The sequence below is a fragment of the Columba livia genome, chromosome 1 (assembly GCF_036013475.1).
Source record: "Columba livia isolate bColLiv1 breed racing homer chromosome 1, bColLiv1.pat.W.v2, whole genome shotgun sequence".
NCBI classification, from domain to species: Eukaryota; Metazoa; Chordata; class Aves; order Columbiformes; family Columbidae; genus Columba; species Columba livia.
Window position 1 is genome coordinate 206,132,168 of NC_088602.1, and position 27,328 is coordinate 206,159,495.

The 27,328-nt window shown below is 36.0% G+C and overlaps 1 long non-coding RNA gene across 5 annotated transcripts in view; it reads right to left on the reverse strand.

Annotated features, from left to right (window-relative positions):
- Positions 1-218: 218 nt before the first annotated feature.
- The window catches only part of LOC135578244 (uncharacterized), a 32,784-nt gene continuing 5,674 nt past the window's right edge, over positions 219-27,328 (reverse strand). Inside the window, exons 3-5 of one of the 5 annotated variants that reach the window (XR_010469661.1) lie at positions 19,867-23,937; positions 15,212-18,958; positions 219-14,552 (exon numbers count right to left, since the gene is read on the reverse strand). This is a non-coding gene — a long non-coding RNA (uncharacterized LOC135578244). Of the gene's footprint in view, positions 14,553-15,211; positions 25,140-27,328 lie in introns of all 5 variants that reach the window. The other 4 variants (XR_010469659.1, XR_010469657.1, XR_010469660.1 and 1 more) reach the window with 4 other exon arrangements.

Here is a 27,328-nt window from a genome sequence, read left to right on the forward strand (position 1 = left end):
TTTGAAAAGCTCAATTCTGGACAAAGATATTTAGGTCAGACTAATCCTACTGGTAATAACACATGGCATGTTACGAATGAATAGCACATTTAAACAATAATTTAATTTTAGCCTTTTAAGACTTTGAGCATAAAAAATATAACAAATATAGTTTGATTTTTTCTTTTTCTGTAACAAGTAACAAATTCACATACCAAACAGAAGAGAGGTTTTTTGTTTGTTTGTTTCTTTAATGTGTGAGTAACAAAACTGACATATAGAACTGATTTGGGCTACTTATTAGGTGGATGTAGAAAAACTGTTAGTAACACTGTAGAGAAAGCAATAATACCTCTTACATATATCCATTTTCCTTTTAGAATGAAACAAGTTGATGTATATCCCATGAAATATAGTGAAGTACTTCTTAGTCCATTAATGATAAAGGAAAACATGAAACAACATCCACTGGGGGTAAATATTTTAAAACAGCCAGGCTCGTACCCAAGTTTTGTCTTGAAATGTTTAACTTACTGGTGTACATTTTAAATAACTATTTGAATACTATAAAAATTCCAGATTATTTGCAACATGCTGACTGCTTAAGTAATTAATTTATTTATCCTAAACAAAATAAAGTATTACAATGGCTAGAACTGATAGAATTAGAGTTAATTCCAATCAAGATGGGTCTGTGAAGAAATCTTTGCCAAAATGTTGTGAATTCATGCCTTGCTGACAACACATGTGAAGTTATAAATAACAGATGTAAGATAAATATAAATACAGAAACATACATGGAGATAAAGTGTGGGAACCTTACAACAATCTTATTTTCAATGGGCAATCGTCATCACATTTGGGAATACTGTGCCATGTTCTGCATGCTGGCACTGAAAATCTAAGCTGGGAATGTCAGGTTTCTCCATGAGTATTTCAATATGATTAATACAGAAAATGCTGGGTAGCATGAGCATAGGAAATCCAGAACTCGGTGCCAACAATTAACCAGTGGAATGCATTGCTATGTTTTGATATCTCTCCATTCAGATATTCCAACTGCCTTTTCAGATGGCACAATTTAAACAAATACAGCTTACTAGGCTCAGTACAGAAGTAAACTGGTGACGTTTAATGACATACAGTATAAAGATGTCAAACCAAATAATTCAGTAGTCCCTGCTCGCTTCCGACACAATGAATCTGTGAATGAGTTGTGTTTAATGGCTGATTAAAGCTATATTCAATGGGGAATCCAGACTTGAACAGCAGAGGAAACCCTGCAGGGATTCTCAGCGTGATACATACGCTTCTCTGAGACTTGAAGAGTCAAACATTTCCACCCAGGCTACTTCCTTTCTTATTTGTAAAAGGGTTTGGGCGGTTGGATACAGTAGAGAAAGAAAGAAAAAAGAAAAAGTGTAAATTAAACTCATCAGTGGTGCTGGATCTCAAGAGCTCAGAGTTTTCCAGAGTGTTTCATAGATCACCACTCATTTATTTCATTCTTCTCAATGTCCCTTGCACAGCTTGAGTTTTGGAATTGCTGAGATTTTTGAAGTTAGCCTCAAAAGTGAGATTTTGGTGTTAGGGCCTGAGGAAATCCACAAAAGCCCGTCAGGCCAGGAAACCTGGAAGTTAGACAGGTTGACATGTTATTTGGACAGGAAACAGCTTGATGTAGGGAGCTCCTGGTTGCTTTGTATTTTCAGAGTTGTCATCAGAATCAAAACAGCTTGAAGCAGCACTTATGACTCATTTTCAGTATGGAACAAAGTCATAAGTTAAGCACCACACACTACGAGTGTAACACGTAACAGGCCCCTTAGCTAGACAGAAAAGTTTTACCCAGTTTTCAAGTGTCAATCTAGTTTTCCTTGTGCCTAAGGCTCCATGACATTGAGACATTCGTAATCAGGTTCATTTCTGTCCTCACCACCCACTACAACCTGTCACTCTTCAGCTTCTTCACTTACTATTCCACTACTACGAATTTAATCTGCAGTTTTGTATGCACTAAATTTAAGGCCTAGCAGTTTTCATGTATTATTCACTTCCATTTGCTATACTTGTTAAACAGTATATGTTCATTGGAGTTAATAAATCACCATTCACTTTCCTTCTTGCGTTTCCCAGAACAGAGTTATTACTCAATCTATCTCTACCGACAGCAGCTTCATAGCTTCCACAGATTTCTCTGTATTCATGAAGCTATTTATCACTGTACATGTCTTAAATATTAGCAAAGTAAGCTTGCTCGAAAGGCTTAAGCTGTAATCTGTCGGAGGTGTATGTGGAGGCATATATATATGTCTGACACAAAACCATGTGAAATGTACCTATTGGTTGTGTGACATCCACCTCAGTTTGGATAATCTCAGGTTATTAATATGCTTATCAAAGAAGAATAGTAAGAGTTATTTTCCGTATGTGTCTCTTACAGTTAAAGAAGGGACCAGAGTCTGAAGACCTTATTAATTTTGCATATCTGCTTTTGCTCTCGTTCCCCCAGGAGCATATTACTGGAGTTGGTGACTGGGGTGTTTGCCCATTCTGCACCTCTGACAGGAGATGCTCAACTTCTCTTCCACTCCTTTAGCAGGTTCCGAGGCTGCAGACAAGTGACAGGTCAGGGCTGCCCACGCAGGCAGGTGCAGGCAGGCACCAGTGCGTGCTGCCTGATACTTAGTCAGTGAAAAGTTACTATTTCCATAATCAAAGCTCAGCTTCCAGTACTGAAATGAACAAATCCATCCTGCCAGCAATTTGCTGTGTGATTTGCAGACCTGCTTCTTTAGTTCTGACCTTTATTCCTGTTTCCCATGTTATTTATTTTTTCTTTTGGCTTTATTAAAACATGTCCTGTACTGTTGCAACCATTTAACTACAACACACAGACAATTTTTCAGACATAATGTGACTTTTCTTAATTTACTAATTCAATCATCTTTGTGTCAGTAAAACAAAGTCTATCAATCTAGCATGAATCCTTGTAGGATACCAGTGGACATAATCCCATTCATGAATGTTTCCTCATTATAATAATCAAACTAACTCTTTGAAAAAAAAAAAAAGATATTATCAGAAAGTTTGAACTGCTTCTTCAGAACATGATGGATTTTTTTTTCCCAAAGATTATTACCTTGAAATTTTATAATTAGACATAATATTTCTTCAAAGTAGAACACTGCCTTTTGATTGACTTTAAGAATGACAGATTCAGTTGAGTGACAATTCAAACAGCTGGCCTTTCATTCCTAAAAATCTGTTCCATTAATGTGACAAAAAAAAATCTAAATAGAACGCTTCTAACCAACAGGAATAAAATAACAGTTCTAATTCTCAGCTTGTAAAGAAATTTAGCCAACTATATGGCCAGCAACACTAACATGAAAACATTATTTTAAGCATAGGTTGTTGGAACGATCACAAATTATTTGTTTAGGTCCAGTTCATCAAAGTGCCTGATGTGCACTTTAGATAAGTGGAATTCAGACAACTAAATTGTTTGAGAAACAAGGCATCGTTCTTTCAAGGGGGTTATTCATAATAGATAGCTTTGCCTAAGGAAGGAATGCTACTGCTTCCTCAGCTAGAGCACTTTTCCCCTCTTTAGGAACTCTGAAGTCAGGTACTTTTGCTAAGGCAGTTGTTTCGAATAAGCCCTCAGAGTCCCACTTCTACATCTGTGCAGCAGGGATAATACGAGATTGTCCTCCTTCAAATGGCATCATGATAAACATTGCCAGGCTGTGGGATCTGTACAACTATCTGGGGTATTTGGGACCTAAGCCAGATATGCAGCTTTGTTAGATTCAAAATAATAATAACAGAAACACGATGACACTGTGAAATAATTTGCTGCATAGTGCTCAAGGAATCCTATGCTGTCATGATAAAGCACTGTCAGAGTTTAGATCATTTGAGTTTGTGCAGTCCATCAGTCACAGGAAAAATGTAAGAAATAGTAAAATTATCTAGTGATAAGAAAACACAGGATTTTTTTATTACAAAATTCAGTAAGATTTCAGAAATTTAGAAAAGTAATTTTAGCACCTTAAAGAATCAGTGTAAGCATTTTGCTTTTAAAAGGCAATTTTTGGAAAATCGTGCATTAATGTGTCAGTACATTGTGCAGGAATGGACAAGAAAACCATATTCTTTCATTTTTTTAATTACCTTTTCAAATTCCTAAACCTGAAAAGAGGTAGAACTGTAAAAAGTCATGCATTCACATGTGCTAATGCTTAGGTAGATAACTACAGGGAAAAGAGGACCCATTACCTAATTTTAGCTATATAAGTTGAAGACACGTTTTAGGTCTCATGTAGTTAGTGGAAAAGGTGGGCACCTTCACAGAACAGTCCATCTAATCATAAAGTAGACATTAAAAGTAGTTGGGATGGTCACATCATCCTTGCACAGATAAAATAGGACAGATGAGTCTCATTTGAATAGGTGACACAGACATAATGTGTCTGCAGATATGAATCCAAACATAAAGAACTGTATTAATTGTGACACTCTGAAGGTGTCATCAACCAGAAATTGCTACTATTCAAAGATACCATTTCCTCTGTCTTTCTAAGGACTGGTAATGTCTGCTGACCAAAGATAGCAGCAGATTGTTTTTTCTTTTAACATTAACTCTGTTAATCAAGAATGGTTGGACCAAGACTTTACCACTGAAATGTGTCTGATGCAAATCCTGTGTATTCAGAGTCAAAGCTTAAGGAACCCACATACAGCGGTAAAACCAAATGGTTTTATCTCAGTTCTAGTATACAACAGGGAACAAAATGTAGGTGTTTATTTGCAATGGATTGACAAAGATGCAAGAAAATGCTCTTTTTCACATTATTACTATAAAATTCCTCAATTAGGTTTATGCTCTTTGATCAGACCAGGTTAGCTTCAACTTGCAATTGCAATCCTGCAAGTAAAACTTCATCCACAGCCTAAATGAATTATCTAGGGGATGGTGAATCTGGTGTGTCTAAATGTAGTTGGTTACAAACTGTCTAAACCAGACTTATCAATGAAAAGCAAACAAAAAGCAGAACAAAATGGAACATACCATGTCTAACGACACATCAGAACCATTTCAAGGCCTACTAGTCCCATGAGCATTTGCAATGAAGTTTCATGCTATGTTCTGGTAGATTTTTAAATGAATGGTGACAGAATTTGACATCTGTGCCTATTCATTATTTGTAGCTCCTTTGTTTTTAACTTCAACCCTTGTAGCAAGGTGACATTATGAAAGCAGTGTTTCCATTAACTCAAATCAAGTAGTGCCTTATTTCTGAAGTAGCCATATCTGTTTTAATGGAGACATTCAATGGCATAACACCCTCCTCAGTAATAATGACAGTTTCAGAATAAGACCTTCATTCTGCACTATATCACTTAGAAAGAGAAGACAAGAATAGGCCATAAAAGCAGGATTCATGTGAAGCTTTATCTAGTTTATCACCAAGGAAGGTGGCAGGAGTGAGCCACCATACATTTCTAAAGACTACATTAGACCAGAAATAAAATACTGTTTATTGGTAAAAAACAGGTAAGCCTTTCAGCCTCGCTAAATATTAAACCATAAATATTAATACTTAATAAAATGTTGTCTAGGAAGACAATGAAGAGTTGTTTTCAAAGGAAGGAAAAAGGACAACTGGTTACTTTTTAAACCCATCCTTATTCTATATAATACAAGGGAAAAAAGAAAGCATTTGTTCAGATCTTAATAAGCTGAATTGTACTGTTTCAGTTTTGAGGAAAAAAAATCATGCTTCAACATTAGGAAAAATATCAACAGAAAACACAAAGTTTGTGCCTAAGTTTTTGAAAGCTGCATAACAAATACAGCTCACGGATGAGTATTCTACTATCTCATAAACTTTGCTTAAAGACAGTTCTGTGGTTGGGGCTTTCATAATCTGTTTTTCACTTTTGTATGTGGATTGTGTAGTGTTTAATGAGAACTCACATTGCCGTCTTCCCTTCAGTAGTAGGTGCTCTTTTCTCAGTCTCTGATTTTCATAGGATATGTAAGAACTTCATAACCCTCATACCACTATCCCATGTGTAAAATTTAGCTGAAATGGGCCAGAGAATTAAAAAAAAAACTGGGGTGGGGGAGAAGGAGATAGAAGAATACATAAATTGACACTCATTGAGCATGTTTCTCCTTTTCTCAAAAGTCTAAGTGAGTTACGTGCTCAAGAGAAAGATTTAGAGCACTCGTGCTGAACAGCAAATTAGGTCCCTAATTTACCTGGCAGTCCTAGAATCCCACATTTCTTACACAGAAATTGGAGAGAAGCAGGATGCTACCAAATAGAGATTCAGGGTATTTACAACAATTATCCAGAATAAGCAATGAAAATACTATCCTTCCCATACTCAAACTACTTCATATATGAGTTTCACTGTCACAAAGGGCTTAGAATCTCTTTCTCTGTCTATCTTGCTACTTCACTAAATAAAGCTTGGGTCTTAAAGTACAGCCTGTTCAGTACAAATACATAATTAATTTCTTGATTAACATCCATCATTTGGAGTGTTTCAAGCAAAGCTACTTTCAAAAACCATATCTGATGAAGTAGGTAGCACAAGGTCACCATTATGGAATTGAGTTGTCTGGAGGTTGAAGTGGACATTTATTTGTAGTCTAATGTGGAAACATTAAAGCTAGTATTTCCTAATTTCCCACTGTATTATTTACTCTAAGTAAAAATAAATATAATAGCTAAGATCTGTATTGTAATCTGAACTTTAAGTTTTTAAATTCAGCACCTCTACTAAGTTATCTTTAAAGATGAAGCAGATTGATGAAAAAGTATTGGGTAGACGTGGAAATATTTGGCTGGTGTGGATCACCCCAATTTCATTTAACATATTGAATCAATGTAGGCTTGTATCAGCAGATTTCTAAAATTAATTTTTGCTTTTCCTAACATTACAATTTTAATATTTTGTTAGTCAATATTTTATTAGCTTAAACAAGAGAGGCAGTAGCTCTTCCAAGAGATCAAAAAATAATTCCTCAAAATGCCTAGTGAATACTAATAGTTAAAAATCAGGTACTGATTATCTAAAGAAAAGCTCACTATACAAAGGTACCCGTACACTGCATACAAATCGTGCACGTATCCTTAGAGTTGTGAAAAAATCTTGACAGACAATTGCTCATTAAAATCTGATAATTGTAATCAGAGTTCTTTGACTCCCTCTAATTGGTAACAACAGAACTAAAGTAATCTGTTCTGTTGGCATTCTGTCTGTCTAATGTCTCTCATAAAAATTAGAAAGCAATATATAGAAGAAAAAATGCTTTATTAGTTCTAAGATGTAAAAGACATCAATTAACTTCTTTAAACCCCCCCTTTTTCCTATAAAAGATGAGGCAATTTGTTTCCTTGATGTGTGAGCCATCATCAAATCTAAATTCACAGCAAGAACACTTCTGAGATAGCCCAAACTTATCATGAGGTTAATGAACCATTGCAGTAGTCCGATCAAACCCATTTGTCAATGGATAAAATTGCTCATCTGTTATCTTGCAACATAATTTAGAATAAAACTGCCAAAATAAGAACTTACTTATGTTTCTCTTTAGCAAAGATTGCTCCTTCAGATTGTAAAATGTGTGTATAACAGGCCAGCAATGTAAGGAGAGTTTATTAGTTTGCAGGAAAAGTCACACATTCAGTCTGAACCAATTTCTGATTTTTGGAACATGGATGTTACATGAGAAAAGAGTTGGACCTATAATATTCCAAGTAATTTCTATTGTGAGGCCTGTCAAGATAATTCAATACAGGGTCGTGTACGGGTTTTGCTACCCGGAATCTTTCAGAGAAAATCAGGGCTGAGAATTTAGCATAGCAGGTCACTATTATCATGCTGTCATGCTACTCTGTTACTGTTGTGTTTATTCATTTTATTAATTACTACACACCATAACCAAACATTAAGCTGCATGTGGTATATCAAAACCTGGAGGTTCCGGGTTTGGAACATTCAATGAAGCAAAGTTGCTGATATGTAATCAATGCATTAGTCACAAGGTCTTTTCTACTGTTAAACGGAAGACAGGAGCAACAAAGGTGAGTGACACTTTGTTATGCAGAAAAAAGTGATACAGTGGTCTACCCATTGACATTGAAGTTACAGATGTGAGCAATCATGCTGGGAAACAAGTGCTTCAGAAGCTGAGTAATGACCACTTCCTGTCTGCTACAACATCTGGCTATAAAGAGAACAACATTGACAGGGCCTGCTTAATTCTCCTCAGGGGACCAGAGCCACAACATAAGAGCCCCATTAGAAGCTGAGTGTGTGGGGTGGCCCATCCAGTGAGTAGGGCAAACAGTGTACCTATGGAAAATCCAGGTTTAAGTTTTTATTTGTTCATACTATATGGAAGTCTCCAATGCCACCTGGATATTTTATGTTATTTTGTCTGTCTCTGGAAGGACCAGTGCTGTGAAGCAGAAAGAGAAAATCTTTAAAGAATTATAAAAATGTCCTACACTGTTCCAACAAACACTGTTAAGTGCAGGACAGTGTTTCCACTTACTGTCTATATACAACTTCTGGTTTCCATGGCTCACCATCAAATGCTCAGTCATGAATGTAACTTGTAGCAGAATATGGGGCATGGAAGCTTCTCAAAAAAAAGTTACCCAGCCTTTAGACTTACAGAACAGTCTTATACTCACCCTTATAGTTTAAAGTTCTTGCTTTGAAAACTGTGCTTTCAGTTCTCAAGATTATCAGTTACATTTTTCAATTAGAGCCAAGTTAAAAGCACTGAGTACATGAACTCTTAACACCTATAACAACCTTGTTGTTTCTTATGACAGGCAAGAAGATAAAAATTGAATAGTGTTTCTGACACCATGTTTTTCCGCTTTTCTTCCCCAACAATTTCCCATTCCTTCACAAATAGCACCCCAACCTTTTTTTTCTTCTCTCTAAATATTTCTATCCCTTATATGGGTTACTTGAAACATAATTGTCCAGGGAAGAGTTTGCATGGGAAAACCTTGTGCCAGCTAAGAAAGGAAACAAAATCAGAAAGAGGATGAATACAGAAAAGCAGGTATTGGCCTGGTTCAAGTAATGGAATAGGTGTTCTTGAAAGGTTTCTATTGGAGAAGGTCTCTGTCTTTTCCCACTGTCATAAGATGTTGTCTGGAATGATGATGCCCTGATGCAGTTGTATTGTGTATAGCAGTGATACCTCATAACTTTACAATTGGGCTTGCCAAGTAGCAAGTGACAGGACAATAAGAAATGGCCTCAAGTTGCGTCAGGGAGAGTGGATATTAGGGAAAAAAATTCTTCAGGGAAAGGGTTGTCAGACATTGGAACAGGCTGCCCAAGGCAGTGGTGGACTCACCATCCCTAGAGGGGTTTAAAACACGTTTAGATGAGGTTCTTAGGGACATGGGACATGGTTTAGTGCTAGAGGTACGTTAGGTTATGGTTGGACCTGATGATCCTGAGGGTCCCTTCCAACTGAAATGATTCTATGATTGATTCTATGACCTGGAAATTCTCCATCAGACATCAAACGCGAATTAATTGAAACGAGAGTGAAATGCAACCCTGTGTGAAGGACCCATGTTCCATTTTTAAGCATCTGCTTACCGTTTCAGATAATAAATCAAAGATTCCTATAGTAAGTATAAAGACAGTCAAAATGTGAGCAAATGAGGCTTGACATAGAAAAAAGAATCAGGAGTCATAAAATTAAAAAGGGTTGATGTGATCGTTAAGTCTGACTGCTTATAACACAGTTTTAAGAATCTGTTTTTTATCAAAATATAACATGAGTTGTGGATAAATATATCTGCTATTACTGAGCATGGAAAATATCTAGCAATTGACATTAAATTATTGTAAGTGTTAATCATCTTTACTATTAAAAGCATTTCATATTTTCATCTTGACACTTCAACATTTCCAGTGGACCTTGTAATATCTGATGTTATGAAGAGCCTCTTAAAAAAGAGGCTTGTTCTTGTTCTTATAGATTGGGATCAAGTCATCCTTCGAAAATCTTATTTATTACAAAAAGGCATTGGTCAGCTGGAATCTTTCATACTAAGACTTGCAGAGAAAAAATGGATAAGGCAAGTAACAAAGTATATTCTACTCTCAAGGGCAGAGTTGTGCTTAAAATAGCCAAAGATAGGATTTTTCGGAAAGGTTTCAGGAGTTACCTAGCCAATTCAGCTGCATATGGGTGGCTCTCTTTTGGACCTCTTTGAAAATCCCAGAGTTAATTATCAGTGTTTGTACAACTCTTTGAACCTTAGAGATGTTCTAAAAAAAAAAGGTAAGTGTGATGATAGTTTGTATTAAACACAGCTTGTAAATTATATAAATCACACTTTAAATCCCTGAAAGATTGATCGTGTTCTGGGAGTTTTCCCTTTAGGACATGTATAATCAGATTCAGTTACAACTCTATACTGCATAACATAAGCTTATTAAACAGATCATTGAAAACTACAAAGCAAGAGACTCTGAAACTGGCCCTGAGGTAAGCATCTAAAGAGCTTCACCTTACTTTCAGCGTCATGTTTAAAACACACATCACATCTGATGTCTTTAAGTGCTTCTGGTAAAACTAAATGATTGCACTTAAAGGTAATTTAGATACTAATAATTCATGATCTACCTAATAAGAGACTGAGGAGGAAAGAACTCTCTCACATTGCTTCTCTTCCTGAAGTCAGAAATGCCACAGGTAGCCATTAGCTGGTGATCAGCAGCTCTCTCAAGGTCTACAAGCTTCCGAACTGAAAGAGTCTAACAAATAACATATAGAGATAAAACTCATGCAGTTGGGACAAAAGAGGAAAGGATTCACATAAATAGATAGTTTCAAGTTATTGTTATCCCACAGATTAATTTTAAAGATGTGTTAGTTGCTCTACAATGCTACACAACTGAGTAATTTTCCAGTTCTCCTCTGACATCCTGGTTGCTGGAAAGGGCATTCATTTACTTGTGTTTTGGAGATGTTCTAGGTCCCTGAGATACCTAAGCAGCATCAACTTTTTGGCTTTATCCATGCTACAACAGATATGCTGAAGTCCTGAAAGGAAGTTAGCATTAATCATTCGTGTCAAGTGCCATAAAAAACAATTACAGATGAACCAGACTACAGATATGGAAAACATCTTTATAATTAAAAAAAATACTAAAAGGCTTTAAAGATTCCCATGATGCTAGATGAACACTAGCTATAGTAGGAAAATCATCATTTTCCCAAAGCTTAGGATTCAAGCAGATCATGTAGCCAAAATGTTAAGTATAGAAGCACAGAAGAATATAACGGGCAGAATCAATCCTTCCTCAAGGCCCATCCTAGGCCTTAATCACTATCACTCCTCTGGCATTGAAGTAAATCATTAAATAAAATTCACACTGAGAAAGACAAAGTGAGAAGGAGCAAAGAAACTTTCTCTTCAGGGGTGTTTTCTTTGATAACAAACTCGATCAATTGAAATGCTTTTTCTGTTTTCTTCATAAGCCAGAACAGGCTGGCTGAGAAAACCAGCCTGTTTGTGACATAAAGCAATAACAGGCCTTTGATTATCACTTAATTTAAAAGTTTCTTAATCTGATGTTTAATAAGTAATGGATGTTTTCTATGCAAAAACATTCAGTTAATATCTTTTAGCACCATTTAAGGTATTTTATTTCTGAAACCCATAAAGCTCTTGCACTGGATTCCAACCTGAGGGCTTTCTCACACAGCAATTGCTCTTTATTTTACATATGCTTCCCTAGATATTCTCATGATACAATTTCCATACTGCCTGCAGTTATATTCTAGAAACTACACTGCAGATGTGTATGTCTAGGAGCTACAAGGCTTATGGACGGTGGCTCATTCCTGCATGTGTATGTACACTATGGATGTAGTGAAAGAGCCATTTGAGCTCCTGTGACTTGTCATTTATAGCAGTACTGGCTTCCAGGTATAAAAGACTCAGTGTTACAAAGGTTGACACTAAGATGCTACTTAGCCCAAGTACCTGCACTTCAGTACCTGGTACTAAATAAAAGGAAGACTAGTGGTCAAGTCAGGCCTTTCTCCACTGAGAGATTACTGCTAAAAACGCTTTAAGATATCACGGTAAAGTATTTCTTATAAAGTTATTATTTTATGACTGAATAATAGTAGTTCTTTGTGGCCCAACTTGTGTGTGTTCAAATTTGCCATGCACTGCACATATGTGCTATGAGACAACCCCTGCTCTGATTTTCCTGAATAAATTTAAGTACAGAAGACAGTGAATCCTGTGAACTACCTACCACAAATGCATTACTTGTATTATTTTTTTCTTGTCATTTAGCTACTTACATGATGACATTTATTAAAATGATAACTATTAGTTAAAGGCTTGTACTTGTCCTATCACTTTTTTATCCTAAAATTGGGTGATACTATAACAAAAGGTAGAGTTTGTCCTTCCTCGTTACTGAAATTTGGAGAAAAGTTTGACTTGTCACCCTGAAGAAAAATCATCCATGTCCTGGCCATTAATGGACTGAAGACATTTTCGAGGGAACTGTCCTCAAATCACCAATTCATAGCCACATCTTTCTTATTTAGGTCTATTTGTCCGGCCTTCACTGGACATCTACCTAGCCTGCACACACAGTTTTTCTTCAGAACTTTATATCACTACAAACACACACCTAGTTAGGTGTAAATTGAATGGTTCCAGCATAATTAGATACATACTTTTCAACCATATTAAGTTAAACAAAAACAAACAAAAAAAAAAAGTGTTCTTATGTTACAATAAGTCTCACCTGCTTGTATTTAAAAATAAGCTACAACTCCTCTCTTAACCCTTAGTTACTCTCACTTTCAGTAGGAAATTGTTGTAGTTTTGTTACAGAAACATCTACACAGTGGAAAATTGCTTATAGGCTCTAACTCCATTCACTCAGCAATAAACACAACAGGGGGAAATCCTGGTTCTATAGAAATCGAGGAAGAGTATGTGGGAATTTCAGCACCTTGCAGCTCATTTTGCTGACTTCACTGTAGTAAGATTTCGCACAGTAATGTTTGCAAATAGATTTAAGTTTTTTGAGTGATGTTGGTAAATGAGGCAACTAAAATGTGTTAAATCACTCTGCTGAAAAGTCTTGGTATTAAAAAAGAAGTATTGGCTTCAAAAATATATTATCTGATCCCAGTTAGCAGGGAAGCTAAGGACAGAGAATTAAGTTATAGGGATAGAAGAAAATATTCACAGTGATAATGGGAAATAACAATACATTTCCGAGTATAGGTGCCTTTGACAATACTGGTGTTTTAATTGTGTACAACAGAAGGCTGTTCATTATTTTTTTTCCCCAAATGACATTTACAACCCATATATAGAAACAAAAGAGTGCTTGAGTGTTAACTGAGGAACTTTGCTTGTGCGTTCCAGGTCAGCTTAGTCACTACCTGCATTTAGTTCAGCTACTTTCTATAGATTGTTCGTCTTGGTTAAGTGGAGCTTATTAAAGAAATGGAACAGAAATGTTCATAACAATCAAGTGTCTGAGTTATTTCCACATTTCCACTGTGTAAATTTTTATGATCAGATCTTTGCATTTTTAAGATTGTAGATATTTTCAGTATCTTGGACACTTATTGATAATAGAATTCAGCATGTAAAGAGCCCTCTTTTTTCCCTATAGAGAAGGATATAAATTTAAATTTCCTGTGTCCTCTCTGGAAGGTGTTTTTTTTTTTTGAGGCTGAGTTCTCATGTTGTTCTACAAGGCCAAATTACGCTTTCTGATCTGTTGCACTGGCCAATTGCTCTGCTTGCTTTATTGATCTTTTCTTTATAACTATCAGCACCAAGTGGCTTTTACATATATGACAGTTTGTAACAACTGAGAGCAAGTATTTCTTCAACTTGAAGAGAATATAAATCAGATTCTTAAGTAATATCATTGGCATAGGTACAGAAATGGCTATTTGGCCCTGCTGGACAAGATTAGTATTGTCAATCAACAGAAATTTATAAGTGGGAAACAGTTCTATGGAAGTCATGGATAGGGATTTCTTTTCTTATTTTTCTCACCTTGGTTCCTGTTGTGCTGAAGTAGTGATAAAATCAACCTGAGTAGAGCCTATCTGGTTTTCTGTTCCAGTTACCGGACTAGCGATGTTAATTTATTACATCGGAAATCAGTTCTCAATTATTTCTAGTTTTCTCCTGGAAGAACTGGCAGGTACTATTGGGTACTGGTGGAGCAAAACACTGGTGGTGAGAGCAATGAAATAATGTCATTTGTGGTCCATTTCATTAATTTAATAGATAGAAAAGGCTCAGGCAGCCAGGCATCTTCCCAACGCATCATGTATTTTCTTCATACCTAAGAGGCATTGTTAGTAGTCAGGTAGTCACCAGAAAGTTGGGTCAGCAGCTAGTAATGATCATTGCCCATTCATTAGGAATTTCACCCATTTAAGAACAGTTATAGAAGCTCTGATGCAATCAACCTCTGGAGTCATTTAGTCCCTCTGATGCTCTCTGAAAAAGAAGATACAGTATGAAATAAAGGAGCAAATTGTGAAACTTATGAGGGACAGCAGTTTAAGGCAATAAATTTATTTTACAATGGTATAAGAAGTATTGCATGGCACAATAATGACACAAGTACTGTGTAATAACACAGATGCAAGCAGCATCATTTTGAGTTATGACTGTACTTTATTTTGAAATGAGGATAACACTGTCCAGTCACCGCAAATCTGGATTCAAAGCAGCCACAACTTCTACCATAGGCAATTATTAATTCCCTTAGCCATCTAATCTTACTCTAGCAGACTTATCTAAAAAGAAAACAACCTTGCTTAAGGCAACTTTTGGTGTTTTAAGTAAAACAGACATACTACTAAACCATGTTCTTTTTTAATAATACAAAGTGCTTTTCATTCCAGCCAGAGTTTTGACTGAAAGACAAAGTATTTTGAAATGAAAGCAGTTCGTTTGTTAACATCTAATGGATATTTGATGTAGGTAGCATCTAACTTGTAGTGGCCTTCAGGTTTTATAAAGTTTCCCTGATTATTTCTTATGGAACTAACTTCACTGATATGGAGATTTTGCACTGAAAGGTAAAAAGAAGAGCCACTGATTAAGGGCATATGGCAAACAACACTTTACCTTATAGCTATTTTATTGCTCACCTGGAGATTTTTCTGCTCTTCTTCTGAAGTATTTTGCAAAAAGACTTCACTATATCGCTCATCGAGTTAATGGGCTTGCTTACTCATCACGGTTTGAAGAACAACAAAGGAAACTGCCTGTGTCCCAATTTATACTGCAAATGGAACAAATGTCTTCTGTAAGTATAAAAGGATGATTTCTTTTAAAGAATAAAGCCCTTTGAAACCAATTAATAGTTGACCTACATAGTAATGCGCATATCTCCATGTTTCCTCTTTACATGGAAGTGATTTTTCAGTAGCAGAAAAAGAGTAAATAAGTATGTGTGATCATCCACTTCTACAACAAAGATTTTGAGGTTAAATATGCAAGCATTTTTTGAACCATTTCCATAAAATTAAACCCATTTTATCTTGATAACCTGCTACAATAGTAGCTGAAGAAAACAGGATACAATATCTTTCCCCAGCTTCCTTGCTATCTTTGTGCAATGTACGATGGGCAGTGAGAACTTGAAAACACACAAACAAAACCTTTCATTCTAAAGATCCAAATCCCCAAAACATTTGTGTAGCTGGAAGCATTTTTGGTCTGTGATTCTTCAGCACACAGCCAAGGGAGTTATATGGAGGCTCATGGGGAGCAGCATTGCACTTGCACAACATTTTGTTTGTTGCAACATCCTTATATCATTACCATCCTTGCTTATAATTCCTGATGTGTGTCATTACTATGCTTGCTTACAACTCCTGATGTGAGAAAAGAAGCTAAGAAATATGAATTATGGATTTAATAAAAGATAGTATGTATACTGGGACAGCAGCAGTATGTTAAAGGGACAGAAACTGTGCTAGCTGGTTTAACGGCTGCACAACCAAGAGAAAAAAAGGCAAGAGGAGCCTAGCACTGTACTATATGTGCACCATGGAAGAACAGTAAATGGTAAGATTTTGGCAAACACATATGCTCTATATGGAAACTAAAAATAATGTTACTCTCTCATCTACCAGAAAAAAGTAGGGAGTAAGGTTTTGTGTTATCTCACCTTGCAATCTGTTGAAACTCCTGAGCATATCTCTCACTACTATGATGTAGTTATGCTATATGAAGTTTATTTTTCTATTTTTAATTCAGTCCATCTCCTGAAGTTTGTTTGTTTGTGCTTTTTTGTTTGTGTATTTGTTTGTTGTGTTTTTTTTGGTTTTTTTATTAGGGATATGGCTGTATGCAGAAATGTTGAAATGAGGCTCAGACACTTACATAAGAAGGTAAGTAGGTTTGTCATGGAGGCACCCCACAATGACTTCAAGCAAATAATAACCTTAAACTAACTTTAACTCAGAAACGAAACAGAAACCAAATGAAAGACTGAAACCAAATGAAGAAACCAATGTCAGCAGGGGGGTAATACAAAATCAGTCAGCACTCCAGCAACATTTAATAAAACTGCAGGTTTGATATACTAGTTGGTGATATTATTACCATACGATCACACAAGAATAACGATGCACAGTGTGCAGGCATTCACTCACAACAGGTGTGTATGTGAGGACAGGCATAGTGGTGCATAAAAGGTGCTAAAGAACCATCAACTGCCTTATTGAAAACTCCAGATATCTTGGGGCGTGTGCAACTGCCACAAGGTTAATCAAGAAAAATACCTATTCTATAACACTGAAACTAAAAGTCCCAATCACAAGTCACAAAAATTCAAGGCAAATAAATAAAGACAAAAGCTACAAAAAATAAAAAGTTAATGTCACTCCTCAGAATACTAGAGGGAAGGTGAAAGGCCACAGAATAATACTGGAATAAGCATAAAGGTTTCTGCATTGGTCAGCAGTATCTTTAGGCTGGAACCTGAAAGGAAGGTGCTAACCATCACTCATTAATTTCTGTGGTAACTGTCCAATATGAAAAGTGGAAGACAACGTCTTAACTACTTTCAAAATTGATGTTATTATATCTATGCATATATATATATTTGGCAAAACTGGCAAGTGACTGGGTTCAGTGATCTAGTCCTACGTCCCAGTGGAAAGAAAAAAAAAAAGGGCTTCTGTTTTCCAGCAACAGTCCTCTGATCCAAAATTTATCTCCCTCTCCTTGTTGAACCCTGATCGGGTCTAACTGAATGCTTTTGGTACTAAACCAACCAAACCAACTCATCAACAATTTCACAGTACCTTTGTGTTGCTTTCAAGCACCTGTTAAATGAGTGACTCAAAAATAAACTTGTTACACAGTCCAGAGATGTACAGATGAATGTAATTGAGAAGATATCTCCATTCATAAGGAAAAGGAAATGTGTGTCTTATCACTGTAGGGAGAACAACCAAACCGTTATTTTCAGCATTATATGTAATGATATGAAAACTGATCTGGCCCTTGTACCAGATAATCCCTAAGAATTTCAATGGGACTGTACAAATCCATGGTCTTTGTTCTGCCCATTTTTTGAGGGGTGACTACCTGCAGTATAAACTAGTGCTTTCTTCTTAGCTTTCTTCTTGTCTTGCTGATAACACTCTTTGTTCAGTAAATGGAGCCATATTTAACAATTAGGCTGCACAGTTCCTTCTATTTCAAAGGGATGCAGCCCTGCCAGCTTTGTATTTGCATTATATAGCCTTCAAATATAATTTTTGGATCACTGCACCTTGAGCTTATTTTCACTTTGAACCATTGTCTGCTCATTTACCCTTCCTAATATTATCTGTAAATTATTCTTCTGACATTTTGTGTTATATGAAACCATTACTCACTGTCAATAATATCTACCTGACTCAAATGTTTCCTCAGACATTTGCTGCTCTGTCTCAATATAAGTCTCTTCTACAATGGATTATTATTAAAATTAAATAATAGTATTTTCCATTTATATATCAACCTATTTGATACCTATATATGGCTATATCTGTATCAACTGCAGAGGTAAAATGCAATAATTATTATACAGACTACATCAATGCTGTTTAATATTTCAGGGCAAATATTTTCAACCTGCAGACTCTGTGGCTTGCTTCTGAGACATTTGGAAAACTTAACTAAGAAAAAACAAATGCACTTTCTAAGCTAATATTCCACATGCAGAAGTGTACATCAGCACTGATGTTTTCACAGCAGTCTATAAAAAATCCAACAACACTGGTTAAGCATAAAAAGTTAAAAGTCTGATCAAGTGGTAATTGAACCAAAGCACTTGTGTAAGCCAATGGAAATTGAATAAAATTTCAGTGAATATTAAGCCTGCTCTGCAAACAAACAGTAAGAGATCTCTGAAGTCCGAACTGTTCTAAAAATTGCATTTACATTTATTCTAAGAAGACTGTGCCACCAGTAGAACTATGCGTCATAATAACTTTCTTTACCAGCTGTAATTCCTCTATGCCAAAACAAAGTAATCTTGGGTTGTCTCCCTAGAATTTCTTCCAAAAGTAAGGATAGCTGGAAGGCGTTTTTTTAAAAGATAACAGAAGTGTATATGTTTTTGTCTTCTGTGATAGAGGAGTTATAAGTATTGTTTATTCCATATAAACCGTTGAAACATAGGTGTGAATCATCAACTAACATAAAGATAATACTCTAAGCTCCTACCTTTTGTTTGGGTTTTAACCTGATATGATAACCCATATCCCATATTCTCCACTTTCCCAAATGGTTAATCCAAGGTAGTCCAGGAGTTGACCCACAAAACCTGTCTAGGACTTGCCACTCCAGAGGGAAAGAGCAAGAGACTTCCTTTACACAGATTCTCATTTTCCTTTCTGTTTGAAAACATAGGAAAACAAGAAAATATACCTTTCTGGTAGCAACTGACAATGGAACTCTATAGAGTTTACGTACAAACTGTTAGTACTCATGCAACTGTTTTCTTAGCCTTGTTTAAAATCGCTCATCAGAAATAGCTGCTGATGAATACATCAAATCTACCACATTTTAACAGAAAACATAAAGTCCTACAAGTGTACCTAAGATATTTCAGTGCATGTTTCCTTAAAATTGTGTAGGGCTTTAAAATCTCAGAGGGAAATATCAGCATCATGCGTTGTGGCCGTTGCTATGGTAACTATACTTTTTGCTTTTATTCAATAACAGTGTGAACTAGCTCTTAAGCCTTTGCAGCAACATGACCTGCTGAAGTCTAAATTACCAGGGTTCTACATACTCATACACACTTTCTTCTTTTTTTTTTTTTTTTTTGGTTACATTTTGCCCTACAGAATAAATGCGTTTTAACATAAAGACAAAGATTTTGACCAGCTGAGTCCTTCCCTCTACTTGCTGTGTCTCTTGCTTTGTGGTTCATAGAACTCTGAGGGAGGCAGTTATGCAAAAGCAGAGGGGTCTTCATCAATACAATTTTTAAAAATTTATTTATTTTTTTTAAATAACGGTAGAGAAAACCTTATTTTTCTATCATAACAAAATTGACTTTATTCAATCTTTTTTTTTCTACAAGATAAAAAAAGACAGACCGAAGCATTGCAATATACATAAAGGCATTTTTTAAATGTTGGCTAACAAACCAGATATTAATGCATTTTTCTGTCTCACAGTAGCACATGTAGTCTCTGAGACTGACTTCATTTAACGAAGTGCACAAACACAGAAACAGAGCTTGTAGGAAAAACCTGAACTGGGCAACTTCAAAATTTATTTTTTATTTGCTTACCTTTCAGAAGACAGAAGAAAGGAGGAGAACGGCAGTCACAGCAACTGAGATCCAGGTGTTTACATGTACTGGAGGGAATGAACCGACTAAGAGAAAGATCACAGCACTGCACAAGAGCATGGACTTGAATGCTCTTGAGTCCTTTGTCCAGAACTCTTTATCACCTTGTAAAACTACTTCTTTGCGGGATATATGAGATGTGATAAAGCAAAGAGGCCTAGTATTGCAAATCACACGAGAGAGAGAATGTAAGAAGAATTTGGGAATACTACAGGAACAGATAAACTCTGGTACTTGCCACCCTATAGTAACTCACAATCCCATTATCAGTGCTCTCAATGGGATTTGTCACATTCGTAAAGTCTCAAGGATGAGTATTGCTTACAAACAGCAAGTAGAAATGTGATGGCAACAACCAAACAGCTTTTTTAAGCAAGTTCATTATTTGGAATGCAAAAGACGTTTTGCAGCTTTCTTAAGTGTCAGCAGAGTATAATAACAAGAGCCTTGGACACGTACATGTGTGTAGATGTGAAAGTATTATTCCTTTGGACAGCTTCAGTGTTTGGTTTCTGTCTTATATCCCTGTAGGAACCATTGTTATTTTTCCATGACAGAACTGATTTTTTTGTTGTTGTTTGTTAGTCTGCCTTTTGCAAAAAGTTGGAATCACAGTAATCCCCATAGGTGCTCTCTCTTACCAGCACAGACGTTTTTTATGGCAACCTGTTCTTCCCTGATTGGAAATCTCATTTTCCAAGAAATTTAAATTTACCTGCAAAACCTTTATATACTCTAACCACCTGAAGTGGGAGTCAAGTGATGTACCTTTATTTGTTCATTGTATAAACTTCTCCATATGAACTGTGGCTTCCATCATAATTAATAGAGAAGAAACAAGTACTTTCAACACACCATTTATCTAAGTTATTTCAGGCACTGTATTCAAGATTATATAATTTGTACATCACAGGCTTTCCATTAGAGTCTCCATAAGGAGAGGATGACTAGATGTTTACATTATACCGAACTACAGTAATTTAGATAAATGCCGCCCGTGTGTCGCAGCATTCGGAAAAGAGAATGAGTCCCAGAATAATGTATCTTCAGTCGAGAGTCCGCGGAAGTGACAAACTGGGGCCCAGGAACATGAAAATTAAATGCAGTCTTACAAACCAAGACAAGTTAGACTCTGAGCTTTATCACTTACTGAATTCACAGTATTTGTCTAACTTGTTCTGAATTTTCCACACTGAGTCATCAATTAATGTTAATATTCACAAAAACATGTTGACATTTTCTAACTGCACAACCTCTTGAGAGTATTCCTTGGAACTGAAACTGTAAGAATAACACTGTATTACAATACAATAACTTTTTATTTGGGAGGGTTTTGGTTTTAGTTTCTGGGGAAAATTTACCTTTAGGAAAGTATTTCACTGAGTGGTAAAAAATGTAATCCTCAGTTATGAATTCTCAGGAACAATTAAGGGAATTCCTTACGAAACTTAAAAACATAGAATTCTCTCATATTCTATATAGATGGGTGAGTGGTTTGAGTTTTATCAACAAGGACTTCCCAGAGCTTCCAAGAACTTTGTTTTTATTTCTCTACCACTTTTTTGAGAGGCCAAATGAGTACAGATGGGTAATCAAATTCTGTCTGGGGGAGGAATTGAGCAAGCAGCAGCTTCTGATGCTAACATGGTTACTGATACATTCTTGAGTCCCAAATGCTTGTAACATGTAGTCTTATCCTAGAGCTGACAAAAAAAAAAAGCCCACTCAGAAGTCATTTTCATTTTTTGCCTGCAAAACATTCCTAGAGCTTTACCTTCTCTTGCCCTTCTGAAACTTGTGCCAGATATCTGTTGAGCTCATCCAGTCAAACCAAGACTGCAGATAATTTTGCCATGTAGACTATGTTCACAACACAGACTCTTTATTCATTGAAATATCTATGAGAATATCATCAAGAGCTCAATTTGTCAAAAGGGTCCCAACATTCAAGTCCTCGACATTTCAGATCCTGGGTCCCATAGACATCAGTGTTGTAGGTGTCTAAATACTTCTGAGGATCTTGATTCAATTGACTTTGGATCTAATTACATAACTTTGGATAAAAATATTAAACCTTGGGACTTCCTTGATAAAGAAAGCAACATCAGAATATCACAGAGGATGCTAAAAATAAAACTAAAACCTGTGCATTTTATCATATCTATACTGAGCTTGAAAGCCTAACAAGGGTATAAGCACCCTTTGCTCAGCAAAACAAACTTGTTTTAGACAAACAAAGGGTGTGTAAAATAAAACGATGTGTCAAGCTTTCTGGCCATGGATATTTTGTGCCATCTGCAATAAAAAGCTGACACACTGGTCTACAATCACCAATTTCAATGTCAAGTATCCAACATGAAACAAACAAATGAAAACCCACCAACCAAAAAACCCAAAACTGGCTGAGATACCTGAGGTCTCATGTAGATGCTGCTGAAGAACACAAAGTTCACAAAGTAATCCAAAGTGCATATCTTGCAAAGTCTGAACTCCTAAAAGCATGGACAGTTAAGTCTTCTTCAGGCTTAGACAGTAATTAAAGCGGAGATTTTTTGGCCTTCACCATTCTTGGCCTAAAACCTATTTTGTATCTGACCATGCACCCGGGCCCTGAACCAACAAAGTGTCAGTGAAGGCCTGAATGCTTTTGTGGAGCGGTGATGTAAGACCTTAATAAACCAGTAAGATGATGATGTTTCTTGGCAACTGCTGAACTGAAACCCAGTGGTAGTCTATGCATACTAAGCCTAAAACATTTTAGTGGGTTTAAACCAGAAGTGTATCAATGGTCTTTTCCAAGTTGAATCACAGGAAAGAAAAGAGAAAGTCAAGAGTAGAGCACTTAAACAACTTTCTTCACTCTTTGTGACATATATTTTTTGTATAACATTTTAGATTAATGTATATTGAATTGCCTTTTTTTTTTTTCTAGAGAGCCAAATAATTAACTTTTCAAATTTCCTGTTAAAGAAAGAGATTATATTTCATAGCAATATTGCTTAAGCATTCTATGCAGATGTATCAGGTTATGTGGGATAAATGTTATTTCTATTTTCATATGCTATTTTTGCAGTGTAATAGTGGAATCATGAAGTTTGTAGAACATTTAAATATTAGCTCATTTGCTCAAGAAGACTGAGTTTTGAATCCCAAGAAATTTGTCTTATTTGGACAGGTGTCTTAAAAACGGCCAAAATCCTTTGATTGAATCGGACTTAAGCATTGACAGTTATTTAGAAATAAAAGACAATACTTAATCTTAGGAAAGTAACAGCATAATGAATTTAATAATATATTATGAAATTGGGTAGCTTTTTGGCAGTAAACGAATGACAACACACAGGGAGTAGAACAACCAGAATTTCTGAGGACTAGGCTGGCTGTTCCTATTCATTCAGTTTGAATTTGGCCAATATCCTCAAAAGAAAAAAGAAGAATTATTTTTGGAAATACTACTCCCTGTGTGAGTTCCTCAGTGCATCTTCATTTTCATTGCCCCAGATCATGGAGAAGTGTTGTTTCCATGGTCAGCATTTTATTATGGGTATCATACTCCATAATTTAAATCAGTACCAAATTGTGGTTTAGATTCCAAGGAACAGGCTACACACAGAATGGCCCACAGACTTGTTAATTACCTTAGTTATGGAAACACATAAGAAACTCTTCTCACAGTGAGAAATGTCTTATTTATAACAGGATTTTTCAATACTTACAGAAATTAAACTGATTTCCATTAACGAGTATTATTAAACATGGTTTTGAAGAAAGCAGGATTTTTTCACCCGAAGTTCTTGCCTTCCATAATGCTACATCTATATTTGTAGATGTGTTTGTATATGTCGACATAACTTCCTATGCTGCTAATTCCATTTCTCTTGCTTTTTTCACCCTAGTAATTTAACTGAGTTTGTTTCAAGCAATTTAGTAATTTATTTCTTAGTGCTTGATATTGGATATTTGTCTGCCTTCATCTGTGAACTTTTCAAAGCACCTTTATTCACAGTAGACCTGGAAAATGACAAGATACAAACTTATATGAGCATTTTTAGGATTTCAAAGACTTTTCTTGTCCAAAGTTGGACTAAACTGTGATGAAGATGATGCTGATAATGATGATGATGATGGTGATGGTGTGGTCTGAAATTACTTTCAAGAAACTTCATAGTAGACCAGCTGAATTGTTTCTTTTTAACTGTTTTAGTATGTTCAACATTTATTTCAACCATTACTTTTTTTTTTTTTAAATTTTTTGCAAGTTAGCACAATGTAGCACAGCCATTGGGGGTCATAATTTCAACTTTCTTCCCACGAAAACACCCAGATAATATATTTAGAAAATTTCAAATATTTTGAAACATATTTCATTAAAATAACACATGAAAAAAGAACTTTTCTTGTAAGCAGTTTCATTTTTGACAAATTAGAGTTTTTTAATGAGAACAGCTGAAAAGTATCCTAGTTGTTACTAACAGAAAACATACTGAAAGTTTGTGCTGAAGGAAGATCAGACTTTCATTTAGAAAAAAACCCACATAATCTTCTTGGTTACACATATAGTTCCTAATTAACAAATCATAGTTACGCAAAGACTACTTGAAAATAGATGTATGCACAAGGTACTATTACTGTCTTACACTAACTGACATTACTTAATTTTCCTCTCTTTAATCAATTGCATTGTGTTCTGCCTAAGGAAAATAACATTCTTCCTTACTACCTTCTGATAATTCCTTAATTTAAGGCCCTCATTGCTTCTGCTCCCTGCGATTTGAATTCAGACACGGTGGCATGAACAGCAGGGCCTTGTAGTTAGTTTGTGCAGCATTCATCTAGGAACTTGCAAAGTAAATATTATTCAGGTGTAAAATAGGGACGGGGTACAATCATGAAGCAAGATGTGACATGTAGAGTTGTGTCCCAGTGGATTCCCTACCTTGATGTAACTGCTTCTAGGATGATTCGTTAGAAGCAGAATGTTTTACATAAACTATTTCCCCTCCTCAGAACACCATTATAGTTTCCACTCTATATACTTTTACATGCCACTTTCACCATGGTAGAATCTAAACACCTAACCATAGTATATGAAAGAATATGAGCAACATCTGTCGTAGCTGGTTTGTTCTTTGTCTCATCTTCTCCCTGGGGAGAGAGCTGTGTATGTAGTGGATAGGAATATAAATAATAGATTATTCCCCTCCACAGTCAAACTAGAAAAAAAAAAAAAAAAAGAAAAAAAAAAAGGTTTGATCCAGACTGAATTATTTTTTTATTGTTTTTCTTAAGCAAACAGTTAAAAGCCAGTGGCATATGAAAATTTCTATTCAGCTTCAGAAGAAATATTTTGGTTCTGTAGAACAGACAAGAGAAATGAGAAATGAAAGGTTAGATGCACAGAGCTTTGCTGGAGAAGAAGCTGGCAAATGGAAGACCTCTTCATACCTAGCAACTCAATGATTATAATACTCAGCCCAGAATATGACATACCATGGGTCAGCTCCTGTTGTCTCTTTTCTCTCATCTCAACACCAGCCAGAAAGTTTTTCTAGGAAATACTACCCTGTCTATACCATATTATCAAAATAAAATTGTAAATAAGTCTTCAAGTAGTTAATAGCATGAGCAAGACATCTGATGGTTTGGATTATCACCCAAGTCATTGCACATCTGGGTTCCAGATGGTGCTCATGGATTAATTCACTGTTTAGGGCAGAACAGAGAAGTCTTAATGGGAGGAAGTGATTCTATGATTCTATGAAGTGAAAAGTCCCAATCTGACAGGGCCTTCTCCTTGATGTTTAAGGCAATTTCCTTAAACATATCCCACTTTCTTATGGTTTTACAAGGAATGACTTTTGCTTTCCATCCAAAATATATGGAACTTTGAGTAACACATCATAAGAGTATCCTTGCTTGTGTCAGAAATAGTGTGGCCAGTAGGACCAGGGCAGTGATCCTCCCCCCTGTAATGGGCACTGGTGAGGCTGCACCTTGAATTCTCTGTTCAGTTTTGGGCCTCTCACTACAAGAAAGACCTTGAGGTGCTGGAGTGACTTCGAAAAAGAGCAGAAACTGGTGAAGGGTCTGGAACACAAATATGACGGGAAGCAGCTGAGGGAACTGGGGATGTTTATCCTGGAGAAAAGAAGGCTGAGGGGAGACCTCACTTTCTGCAACTACCTGAAAGGAGGTTGTAATGAGATAGGTGTCAGACTCTTTCCAGGTAACAAGTGGTAGGGCAAGAAGTTTCACCAGAGGATGTTGAGATTGGACATTAGGAAATATTTATTCATGGAAAGGGCTGTCGGGCATTGGAACAGGCTGCCCAGGCAAGCGGTTGAGTCATCATCCCTGGAGGGGTTTAAAATATGCATAGATGAGGTTCTTAGGGGCATGGATTAGTGGTATACTTAACAGTGTTAACAGTTGGACTTGATGATCTTAAAGGTCTTTTCAACGAAAATGTCTCCATGATTCTATGGTTAATAATTTCAAAATTATTAATATAAGAGTTATTACAGGGGATATTTTATGCAGTTCCAAAAGATAGTTATATTTAGAGGGAATTATTATGTTTTTAGGTAAATCCGATTTATCTCCTACCTTTTGGCTTGTTCTTCAGGAGTTCCTGCCTGATTGTAATTTTTTATAAGCAGTTGTTTACTAGCAAATAGTAACTTAAAGTATTTTTCAATTTGTGTTGGTATATATGGTTATTATAATTCTCTTGGCTCTAAATCAAAGAATCTCTTCATAGGATGAATTCTTCCTAGGAGTGATTTTAATGCCAGAGTGGATCAGCCATGATATAATTAGCACACCTTGATATTTCCATAAGCAATACTGTTCTTTACCTTTAGCCAAGTGATGCTCTGATGTGTAGGAGATAGCATTTTACTATTAAAAACAAGTAGTTTTGTGAGCAAATGAAACCTTCTTTCTGATGGACCACAATGTGACTTTTCTTTATTCCTTCCTTGCCTCCAACAACAATCTCAACTCTCTCCTATATCCCTTGGATAGTCCCATCACATTAGTAGCAGACTAATGGTGACATGATGGTAAGTCTACTTGGGAGCTCTTCATGTGCTCATTGCCTGCAGCTGCTACCAAACAGAATATTTATCCATTGAGCTCTGTATGCTTTTTCCTCGTTAATTTGAGCTTATGTCTTCTATCTCACAGCTGAGACTCTCAAAATCCACAAGAACTTAATTTTCTCTTAAATTGCAGTGTTTCTGTCAAATTTTGTTGAAAGTGACCAGTTTACTCAAGGCTTATTGAGGCAAGGGGCAGTAACAAGTAAATTCAATTTAATTCCTTTCATTTGTGTAGGAAAATAGCCTATAAAGGTGAATAAATTCAACTGAAACACTTCCAATCTCATCTACATTTAAAA